This window comes from Anabrus simplex, chromosome 3 (assembly GCF_040414725.1).
Source record: "Anabrus simplex isolate iqAnaSimp1 chromosome 3, ASM4041472v1, whole genome shotgun sequence".
Taxonomy (NCBI): Eukaryota; Metazoa; Arthropoda; class Insecta; order Orthoptera; family Tettigoniidae; genus Anabrus; species Anabrus simplex.
Window position 1 is genome coordinate 126,667,002 of NC_090267.1, and position 12,479 is coordinate 126,679,480.

Genomic DNA, 12,479 nt, shown 5'->3' on the forward strand with positions numbered 1-12,479 from the left:
GAAATAGCATAATATTAGGAAATGAAATGAAATGAAATGTCGTATGGCTTTTAGTGCCGGGATATCCCAGGATGGGTTCGGCTCGCCAGGTGCAGGTCTTTCCATTTGACTCCCGTAGGCGACCTGCGAGTCGTGATGTGGAAGAAATGATGATGAAGACAACACGTATACCCAGGCTCCGTGCCACTGGAATTAACCAATTAAGGTTAAAATTCCCGAACCGGACGGGAATCGAACCCGGGACCCTCTGAACGGAAGGCCAGTACGCTGATCGTTCAGCCAACGAGTCGGACATATCAAGCAATGACTAAATTAGTCATAACTTTCTGCATGACACGACAGAGTATGCCATTTACGCGGCTAATTTTACGGATATACTGTAAGTGAAGTTAGTAACGTGATTTTTAATGCAGTCACTCGTTATGGTTAATGATTTGAATGTATGATTAGCGCAGTTAATAAATACGTTCTAATGGATTTATGGAATGCTGGCCACGGCTGCTACCATCGCCTTCCTATAACTTTCCAATACTTTCGTGACACAAAAGTTTCGATGTGTTAGTTTGACATTAAAACACTAGCAAAATATGTTGCAATTTTACGAGACTTCAGGATAAAGATTCACCATAAGTTATATCCATTGTACTGCGAGTTTATATAGTAGTGAGTTTGTTGGATTCCATCTAATCTCTTTCGGACTGCAAAATATTTCATATAAATTCATTATTTCAGTTCCTCAATTTTCTTCCCGGTCATTTCATTTTATTATAAAATACGGTACTTATGGCATATTTTTGACAAATGGAAATGGTAAAATTACGAAGGTGATAATGACTCGAAATTCTGTCAGTACGAGTAACATTTATGAAAACGAGAAAATCATGTTCTAGTGATCTGGATTAAAACTTAAACTGAGCATTAAATGTCTTAAAACATAAGATGTGTTTGCTTAATTAACGAACCATCAAGTGCTATAGATAACTCAATAAATTTGTAAATTTTTGCATGTTTAGATTTGTAAATTTCTGATCGGTTTGTATTCATTATATAGATAATTTTTCCATTGTCATGCTCGAACTTGGACATTGTTCATAATAAGAAATCACGTGACTAATATGCACTGGTGAAGGAAGCTACGTGCTAATTCTCAGCCGTGGCGGGTGATTTTGATTTCCATTGCATTTTTCACCAGAATTAGTCACGTGGACATACATTTCAGTGTTGAATTCAATACCTTACTTTCAATGGCCACGCTCAAATATTAACAATTAATAACATTTCAGAAAAGCTTGCTAATGAGACAAACCTTCCAGTGTGTTAGTAAGAAGTAATAATAGGCGTGAGGACTTTACAGCATTTAGTGGAGACCTGTTTGCTTGCTAATTAATGCCATTAATAAGAAGGGAGGGTTTTACTCACCAGCTTGAACATGGTTGGTTGAAGTTTCTGTTTCTCTGACGAGTGGACAGTGTACTGAATGGTTCCTAGTCTCACTTTATATACTCTTTATTGAGGGTGGGGCGAAGTGCATATTGCGCGAGGTCACTTCAAGTGCGGGAAGGTGGGAGGGAGCACTACGGAATAGCCCAAGGGATTTTGACCGTGACTTGAAAACTTGTTGCAAAAATAGGAGGAGGTCAGTGGAGCCGATAATTAGAGCGTGATGACTGGGAAGTGAGTTATTGTCTTCAAGAACTGAAGAGCACTATTAGAATTATTATTCACTGAACATCTTTGAGTAGAGATAGTGAATAGGAGATGAACAATGACAAAGAGAGCGAAATTCCGAGACTAGTGTAATTTTCGGGAGATTGTAGTAATTAACTGCGGGTAAGGAGACTTAGATACAACCTCCATTTCTTTAAATATGGACTAAAATTTCGACGTACCTTTTGGTCGTACTCTGTCTCATTATGTGCCTTGAGAACAATGCCCGTTGCTTGATTTTTTTCTGTTCGAAAGCAAAAAATTGTTAGTTACTGGCATGTACAGATAGTTCCTTGAAATGCTCCAATGGGATCCCATACTAGTTAAATTATAAAACAGGAGTATGGTAACTTAATGACAAAATAATACCCTACTTTCGTTTATAATACCTTTTATCAATAAAAGCTTGAATAGAAATCTGTAGCTGTCTATTTAAATTGAAGTTGGTAAACAGTTTGCATACGTACAATGTTGCAAAACAATGAAGTAAACAGCAAACAGTGGTCAGGAGATTTCTCGACGATTAATTGACCTCAACGTCATGTCTACTTGTGAATCATGATTGTATATACATGAAGTCATGAGGGAAAAGCTCATTTTTGTATCAGGCGGAGGTCGTCCGTCTCAGGATTCTAAGATCATTGGTTCAATCACGGAAGGCGTAGTGAAACTTTTGATGCTGGAAAGAACACCATTTGGCACTCTGTATAGAATGACTAGCAGTAGTACCCGTTCTTCGTACGGGTTATCAGAAACTGGCTTTAGTTACTCATACTATCGGTGTGACTGACTTTTTACATATTTATATCACTGGTGTATTTACTTAAGTACGTAGACATTATTTGTCATGTTTGGAATTATAGTGTAAGTATCTTCTTCTCCTTTTCTTCATGGGGGCCTCTAAATATTAGTTCTTAATTATCGTCGACCTCTAAGAACTTTTGCTACCTTGTTTTTCCTTCCTTCCTGCCTAGATATACCTGCTCCCTTCACAAAGCTGCAGGTTTAGTGTAAGTATACTTCCGCTAGATAGTACCACAAATATAAATATTATTGAATGTATTTGTTTGATCCGACATTTCGTAACTATTACAAATGATCAAGAAAATACGCGAAGCATAAAAACTACCATAATTACCGAGAATTATAATTCTCAGGGCTTGTCACTCATGTCGCACATCATATAATGAATCTGAGTATAAATGTTGAGACATTTTTTCAAGCCATGGGCGCACCATCTTGACAATTCTGTACAGTATATAGGTTCCTTTCATGGTTACAATGATCGTAAAAGTGGTCTAAAATATCGGCACTAATAACATCAGTGATACTACTACTCCAGGATTTGATAGAAAATAGTTTAAACTATAGGTAACAGACTCCGAAAAATGCTGAAACCTTATGCAGTACGTCAAAACGGAGGCCCGTAGGGAACCGCTGGTCGCTGTACTACGGAAATCTCCGGGGCTATTATTTTTATACTTCACTCTCCTTCCATACCCACCCAAAGGAGTGCTATAAGCGTCTTACACAACAGTTTTTTCCCGATATTAAGTCATATGTGTATCAATTTTAGTTGGCAGCTATGCCCAAACCTACATGCATAATCTAGCTGCAGTAGAATCCTGGAGCTGACGTTGCCATGGTTACGGCCGTTCGTTTCTTTATCTGATTCCTAGAGCAAGGGTAGTGTGGTTCCAACATCTCCTTAACGGTTGGTTTTTGGACCTTAAAACATTATTTTTTGGACCCGTAGGGTTTACCGAGTTCTGTTCTTTGCGTCAAGGGGCTTAAAATGAGCTTTGTCTCGTCCTTGTACGACAAATTCGATTTCTCCTATATTAGCCTATTCTTTTAATATTCTTATACCTCCCCCCGTCGCCCCCTCTGGAGTTGTTTTGAAAATGAAATATAAATTCATGTTACTCACTGGCAGTGTAGCTTTCTATACGTGAAGTAATTTTTAAAATCGGTTCAGTAGTTTTTGAGCCTATCCGTTACAAGCAAATATACAAATGCTTCTTCTTTATAATATTAGTATAGAAGTATAGATTACATCCCTACACATACGGTTGCCATCAGGAAGGACATCCAGCCGTAAAACAGGGTCAAATCCACATGTGCGACATAGTTCGCATCCGCATCCCTACAGTTGTGGGTAAAGCGATAGAAGAAGATACTCATTTTAAAAATTCACCCGCTTTTTTATTCTTTTCACCCCCTTAAGTGGATTTTCCAAAAAGGGTGTGTTCATTTTTAAAGGAGATTCCAAGTTCCAATCTTCATTTTTTGAGATGTATCCTCATATAAATAATTCAACTCCTTCCTGACTTCTTTTCACCCCCCCCCCCCATAAGTGGATTTTATGAAAACGAATATTGGTGTTCTTTTATTTTAAAAAAGGATTCCAAAAGGATTCCAAATATCAATTATCATGTCTGTAACATGTTAGGTTTTGGTGATTTATTGTAGATAATTTTGCTGCTGTAGAATCCTGGAACTGACGTTGCCATGGTTACGGCAGTTCATTACTTTATCCAATTCCTAGAGCAAGGATAATGTCGTGCCAATATCTCCATAACGGTTGGTTTTAGGGCCTTAAAACATAGTTTTCGGAGCCGGAGGGCTTACCGAGTTTTTTTTTGCGTCAAAAGGATTAAATTGAGCTTTATCTCGTCCTTATACGACAAATTCTATATTTTGCCTATATTAGTCTATTATTTTCATATCTCCACCCCCCCCCCGTTACCCACACCTACAATTGTTTTGAAAATAAAATTCAGCCCATGTTACTCACTGGCAATGTAGCTCTCTACAGGTGAAGTAAATTTTAAAATCGGTTCAGTAGTTTCTGAGTCTATTCGTTACAAACATACACATTTTTCCTCTTTATAATATTAGTATAGATATCGGCTTACGAAACGTGACGCACTTACCGACTACCTGTAAGAAATTAATTATAACCCAGAAATATTACCCAATAATATTCTTCTTTTTTCCAAAATCTGGTAGACTAAAATAGAACGTAAGAATTGACCAAAAAATTTAGTAAGTTAGTGCTACATGGTGGCTGATATTACAATATATGACATGTATTCTTCTTCTTCCTGTTCTTCTTCGTCTTACTTTATTATTATTACTCATTCGATCCTGGCCTACTGTTGACCATGGGAAATAAAGTAATACGCGCAGAAGACATAAAATACAATACTAATAAGGAATAGTTGCCAACACGTCATTCCAACCCCTCTCAGGAAAAATACTTATAATAAATATAATATAATATAATATAATATAATATTTTACTATTATTATTATTATTATTATTATTATTATTATTATTATTATTATTATTATTATTAGGCTGAATTGTTGCTTTTGCCCATTTATGTAATTGACAAACACTAAAATGTATATCAAAATGTGTGCAGTAGCTTTTTAAGAAATGCAGAGGACGCAGACACTTTCTCTGCAAGGAGGGGTACTTTCAATGGTAACAATAGAGTCACAATATTTCGGTATACCGCTGAGTTTACTGGCTCTGCTAATTGAAGCACTGGCCACATGAGCCCAAGGTTATAGGTTCGAACTTGGTTGAGTCCGCTGGTATAGGAAGGTGAACAAAATGTGTATAGCCATTGAAACACGCCCACCATCGTCTCCGCTCACAGTGGTTTCATGAACGACTAACCTATAATGTTGTATATTGGGATGAATCCAGGTTTTCTTTGTGCAATGATGTCAGCCATATTAGGTATTGGAAACGTCGTGTTGAGAACCACAATGTTGTCTTTGCTGGGGTGCGACACGCCACCCCCAAAACTGGTGTACTGTTCTGCGGTGCCATCGTATACGGCAGTCGGCCACCGTTGGTAGTGGCAACAATTCTCTATTAACAATAATCAAGAGGGGAAAATGGAACGGATCTGACAATTAGATAAATACAGGTATCGGCTAAATAAAAACAAAGGCGGCGAAGGACGTAAAACTGAAGAGACCTCTAGGCCTCTGAAACCTACGTTAACACCTAGACAATGTGCTGTACTGATAATCCATCTGCAGCCTACTATAGATGTAGCTTAATTGCATTTTAAACTCTTTTCCCTTCATGAAATAGTTCACATTTACTCTCTTAGGCATATGTTCCACCATTTTGCACACATAACTGCTACACTGATGTTTATTCGAATTCATAGTTGTATCCAATCAATGTGTTCATTACGGTTTTCGTCTCCTCCATTTGCTTCCACCAGTTTTTTCATGAATCGATTAGACATCCCAGATCCACACAGCCATTACAGAGAGAGATAGTGAAATTCCACAAGAGATAGCTGCCCTAGAATATTGAGTTCCTTACGGTAACTGCATAAAATGTACAGCAACTTTCGCACTAATTATCTTAGGATAAAATGAGCTTACATATATTTTAATTTCGAAATTTTCCTGTTGTACAGCTATCCCCGATCAGGAAAACTTTTTCTTTACATATACATGCTGATTTACCTTTGGCAATGTATTACGTAAAACATCTAAACAAATACCTTTTAAAAACTAAACAGAAATACCAAAACGAAAGGAGAAATCGGTTGGACATTTTGTGATAGATCCTCGGGCACTGAAGAGCAACCCACCCATCTCACAGCAACTGGCGAAATATAAAGCCAGTCTAGATTCAAAGCGATATAAAATTAATTCGGTTCTTGAACATACTTTCTTATTTCAAAATATACAATCTTCTAGTTTTACTTTACGGTTGATATCCAAGTGACTTCCAATTTTACCTGGAATCTGTAACAAAGGAACTTGATTGTTCTTATTATAAATCTCAAATTTATGTGCGGGGTTTGAATCACGGTATCCTTATGACAATATCATGATAATTCAACTCGGCTATCACGTCCTACTTTCTACAAATTAAGTACCAGACTTGATTCATTATTTTCTCCGTATTCTGTCTTGATTTTTCCCAGTAAGCACTACTGGTACCTACGGAGAGTAAATAGTTCATCTGATCCAAATTCGAATTCGCTATACTTTCTCAACGAATTGTGCAGAGATTTTACAAGTTAAACTTTAAAAATTGCTTGAACCACTTTGGTCAATACTTTTGTCCGTAACGTTAAACTATTTCTGATAATAAATTATAGTAACTAAAATACATCATGCAAATACGGAGGACTACTTTTCCTTGTATGATTTCGAGCGAGCTTTAATGAAATTCCACTGCAAATCACCTTCCACCTGTCAACCGTGTACTGTATCCTTGAATGAATTATATTATCTTCACTATCTGACTGAAACTGACTTCCACAAAGTTTTTCCCTGATGGTAACACTAGATCTCTACCGGAACTTACAGGGAAACTGGTGAGAATTAAGAGAAACAAAGAAATGACAATGACCGAAACCCTTCCCTGTCTTAACACAGCTGGCCGCATGGGCCGATATTTTCGACCGCCCGAACCGCTCTGTACAGCCAATGTCGAATAATGATATTCTTAGTTATACAACACATTTATTACCGTTAGTGACACGAGGTGACATGTTACTAAACTACTTACTAAAGGAAAGGTCTGAAGTTATACTGCATCTCTTTCTATCCTCTGTAACTTTCTTTTTCGTCATGCGCTGTTGCTCAAGTTTGTGTTGTTCTCTTTAGGAACTAGTGATTTTTACAGCATAGACCTCAACTCGTGACTGAATATTATTATACTTATGACGGAAAGGACGTAGAGTGAGTCATTTGTTCAAATATTATCTTTTCAAGTTTAACTCTTTGAAAGCAGCAATCTTTAATCAACATAGCATAATGCTGCCATCTTAAGCTACTACCTTTGAAATGTGGTGGCGGCAATGTCCACGAGACAGCTGTCATCCGCCATTTTTAATCAACAGAGCATCGTGCTCCTGCATTTAGCTACCACCTTCAAAATGTGGTGGCGGCAATTTGAGAAAAAGTCTACGTGGTTTTGATAGCTGTCAGCCGCCATCTTTAAACAACAACGCATCGTGCAGCTATCTTTACGGCACTAAATCTCATCGTCGTGGAGGGTAGTTTAAAAAATTCCGCGTGCTTTTTTGACAGCTGTCATCCGCCATCTTTAATCAACAGAGCATCGTGCTGCTATTTTTAGCTACTACTTTTGATATGTGGTGGTGGGTAATTTAAGAAAGCCCGTTAGCTATTATCTTTAAACAGTAAAACTTTAGTGCATTCGCGAACCTAACCTCTCATCTACCATCTTGAAGGAGAGTATCCTTAGTTTACAACAAGATGCCCTTCCCTACGATAATTAGCACTTAGAGGTTACTACGCAATATGGTGGCTGCTGTTATGACCTTCTCCTCTGTTAAGGTACAAGTTTAAACATGCATCGCGAAGGCTAGAGTGAGCACGTGCTGCAGTGATGACGTCATTGTGCATGTTTAGACTTGAACGTTTTCTCGAGAGTAAGGAGGCAAAGGAATGCAATAAGTATGCACCATGAAAGCAATAGTGTGCATGTGCTACAGCGATGACGTCATCATAGTTGTGCATGTTTAGATTTGCAGATTACAGAAAAGTGAATGAAACATAACAAAACTAGAATTGAACACTGTACTCGATGCCGTTAACTTCAACATGCGTTCAGAATATTGTCTGATGTGTTCAGATCACTAAATAAGTAATAACAAGACTAGAATCGTACACTGTACTCGACACAACATGTGTTTAGAGCATGTCAGGGATACCTTCGTTCTAAGAAGATCAGATTACCGCACATTCCTTGTAGGGCTAAACGGCTAATAGGTTAATGATCTAAAGGCCTAATGGGCTAGGGTGCCTCTCCTCTCTTTATCCGGGCTTGAGACCGGTTCTACATGTAGAGGCGGAGTTAACACCCTAAGGAAGGGACAATGTTGGAAAATGTTCTATACGAATATAGCTACTCGATCGACTATATACTACAGAAGGATAACTTAGGTGAGGGTAAGCGCTGGCATTGTATGAAGGTGTTTAAGCTGTTGTACTGTCGAGAGAGAGAGAGAGAGAAAGAGAGAGAGCTATTACTTAATAATACCTACACGATGTAATTCATGCTCGATTTCAAAAATATCAGCTTTGTACTCTATGCAACCAGCATCTTGATAGACTCTTAGCAGTTGCAAACGTTTTACGAGTACGTTGGGGTATTTACAGTATCTTATGTCTGCATAGCGGAACAGAGGCTTGTTGCGAACTTTGAGCCTATATGCAGACAGTTGATGTGTAGGGACTTGTTTTGATGTAATGCGTGCTTTATCAGTAGCGTTTCTAGGTACAAACTTAACTTGTTTCGATAGCATTCCAGCGTTGAAATTTTCTTCTTCTTCATTTGCATCTCTTCTTGAGATGTTTTCACTGCGACAGAACGTGCAGTAGGCTTAGAAAATGAAGTAAAATCATCAAGCTCTAATGGCAATGAAACATTGAGATCTTCTTTTTCTTCTACTTTCCCTTTACTACTGTTTTGATCAACTATCATAATCATAATCTTGCCTCTCTTTATCTTGAAGTTTGTGCTTAGTAACAGAACTTGTAGCAGGCCTAGACATTGTGCTTAGTAACAGAACTTGTAGCAGGCCTAGACAACAAGGGAGAATTAAAAATCTCTCGCAGAGGTGTACTTTGAAAAAATAAATCAGTGTTCGCTTGACAACGGTTGAGCTCTACGTATTTTCTTCTCGATAAAGCTACATTACACGCGACTTCATGACGTTGAGCGATGTATGCGTTCTGAACTCTCTTCTACAATGTTTGCATTGCAAAAATTGTCTGATATAATATCTCATGACGTCTCTTATGATAGCTTCGGGAAAATGCTTTTCCACACTCTTTGCAAATGTACCAAGAAATAGGTTTTTCCATGACGGACTTTTATCTTCTGCTAACATATTCTTCTTTAAATCTGCTAGACACTTGTTACTTGCTACTTCGATGATGCGTACAGCTTGGCGATTAACAGTAAACTAACACAAAAGCGTATAACCAAGGTAGCAACAGTGAGGTTTAACCCCGTCAAGATAGCAGCAGCGAGGTTAGCGATGTTCTATTGTTGGGTTTTAAATTCCGCGCTATGACATGCATAAGGTTAGCGATGCTCTATTATCCTTAAAAGTGAGGTTATAGTCCGTCAAGATTACAGCTGTCAAAAACGCACGTGGCTTTGTTTACCATAACGTCACGACCACGTGCTCTTTTTTGTGTGACAGTAGTGAGACAGAACACATATTCTGATGGGCAGTGATATCCTGGATGTTTTTCAGCCGATCCTTGCTCTGGAGAAAAGAAATTCACTAGAGAGCATAGAGAGACTATTTTAATAACAAGTAGTTCCCATAGTTTCTAAAACATAAAATGTTCTAAGTATAAGAGGAATATGTATAAGGAGACTTATTTCCGAAATAAGTGAAATGATTGAAATAAAGTAAAACATTCCATTGTGTGGAAATATTAATTTAATATTTCATTTTTAAATATTTACAAAATACATTAGGTTATGACTCAGAGAGGAAATTAACCAATGATAGCGTGGCTCTTGACGAGAGGAGCGGTGGCGATAGCTGGAGCAGCGTAGGCTACAGCTGGGGCTGCTACAGCGTGGGAAGCGTAAGCTACGGCAGGGGCAGCGTAGGCGACGGGGGCAGCAGCTACAGCAGGAGCAGCGTAAGCCACGGGGGCGGCGGCTACAGCGGGAGCAGCATAAGCTACAGGAGCGGCGACGGCAGCGCCAAGGTAGCCGGGAGCAGCGGAGGCGGCAGCCACGACGGCGAGGAGGACGAACTGTAAGAAATTACAATATTGTAAAAATGTGTAGATATTAGGAAATAAATAAGAATTTTTCAAGAGGAAGTACTGTTACAGGTGTCTAATTATTTTCTGAAGCCTAGTTCCAACCTGGGTAAAATATAACCCGTACAGTGCACTATATCTTGTGGAGTGGACTTGGATTAGTTTTGTGCTTCCTTTGACCTGTTTCTGTCTGGCATTTTACTTCAGCCAGCAAGTGTTCTGAGCCAATACTTTCCACCACTCCGATTGCTCTGTAGTGCTAGTGTCAAAATATGTAGTCAGAGAGCAATTGAAGTCAGTGACTTAAGTTGAAAGATCTCGACATTTTCTTTCAGTTTACCATTTTAGACTTCTGAGTACGACTCAAGTAGGAGTAATACTTCTTAGAGATGGTAAATACTTGTCACGTATTTCGAATTCCTTGTTGAGTGCGTATATTTTAGGAAAGAATATCCCTAATTCTCGTCAAATTAAAACGTATGGTAGAATTAGTCTTCTTTAAATCGGTGTATGAAATAGCATAATATTAGGAAATGAAATGAGATGTCGTATGGCTTTTAGTGCCGGGATATCCCAGGATGGGTTCGGCTCGCCAGGTGCAGGTCTTTCCATTTGACTCCCGTAGGCGACCTGCGCGTTGTGATGTGGAAGAAATGATGATGAAGACAACACGCACACACAGTCTCCGTGCCACTGGAATTAACCAATTAAGGTTAAAATTCCTGAACCGGACGGGAATCGAACCCGGGTCCCTCTGAACGGAAGGCCAGTACGCTGATCGTTCAGCCAACTAGTCGGACATATTAAGCAATGACTAAATTAGTCATAACTTTCTGCATGACACGACAGAGTATGCCATTTACGCGGCTAATTTTACGGATATACTGTAAGTGAAGTTAGTAACGTGATTTTTAATGCAGTCACTCGTTATGCTTAATGATTTGAATGTATGATTAGCGCAGTTAATAAATACGTTTTAATGGATTTATGGAATGCTGGCCACGGCTGCTACCATCGCCTTCCTATAACTTTCCAATACTTTCGTGACACAAAAGTTTCGATGTGTTAGTTTGACATTAAAACACTAGCAAAATATGTTGCAATTTTACGAGACTTCAGGATAAAGATTCACCATAAGTTATATCCATTGTACTGCGAGTTTATATAGTAGTGAGTTTGTTGGATTCCATCTAATCTCTTTCGGACTGCAAAATATTTCATATAAATTCATTATTTCAGTTCCTCAATTTTCTTCCCGGTCATTTCATTTTATTATGGAAAATACGGTACTTATGGCATTTTTTTGACAAATGGAATTGGTAAAATTACGAAGGTGATAATGACTCGAAATTCTGTCAGTAAGAGTAACAATTATGAAAACGAGAAAATCATGTTCTAGTGATCTGGATTAAAACTTAAACTGCGCATTAAATGTCTTAAAACATAAGATGTGTTTGCTTAATTAACGAACCATCAAGTGCTATAAATAACTCAATAAATTTGTAAATTTTTGCATGTTTAGATTTGTAAATTTCTGATCGGTTTGTTTTAAGTATATAGATAATTTTTCCATTGTCATGCTCGAACTTGGACATTGTTCATAATAAGAAATCACGTGACTAATATGCACTGGTGAAGGAAGCTACGTGCTAATTCTCAGCCGTGGCGGGTGATTTTGATTTCCATTGCATTTTTCACCAGAATTAGTCACGTGGACATACATTTCAGTGTTGAATTCAATACCTTACTTTCAATGGCCACGCTCAAATATTAACAATTAATAACATTTCAGAAAAGCTTGCTAATGAGACAAACCTTCCAGTGTGTTAGTAAGAAGTAATAATAGGCGTGAGGACTTTACAGCATTTAGTGGAGACCTGTTTGCTTGCTAAGTAATGCCATTAATAAGAAGGGAGGGTTTTACTCACCAGCTTGAACATGGTTGGTTGAAGTTTCTGTTT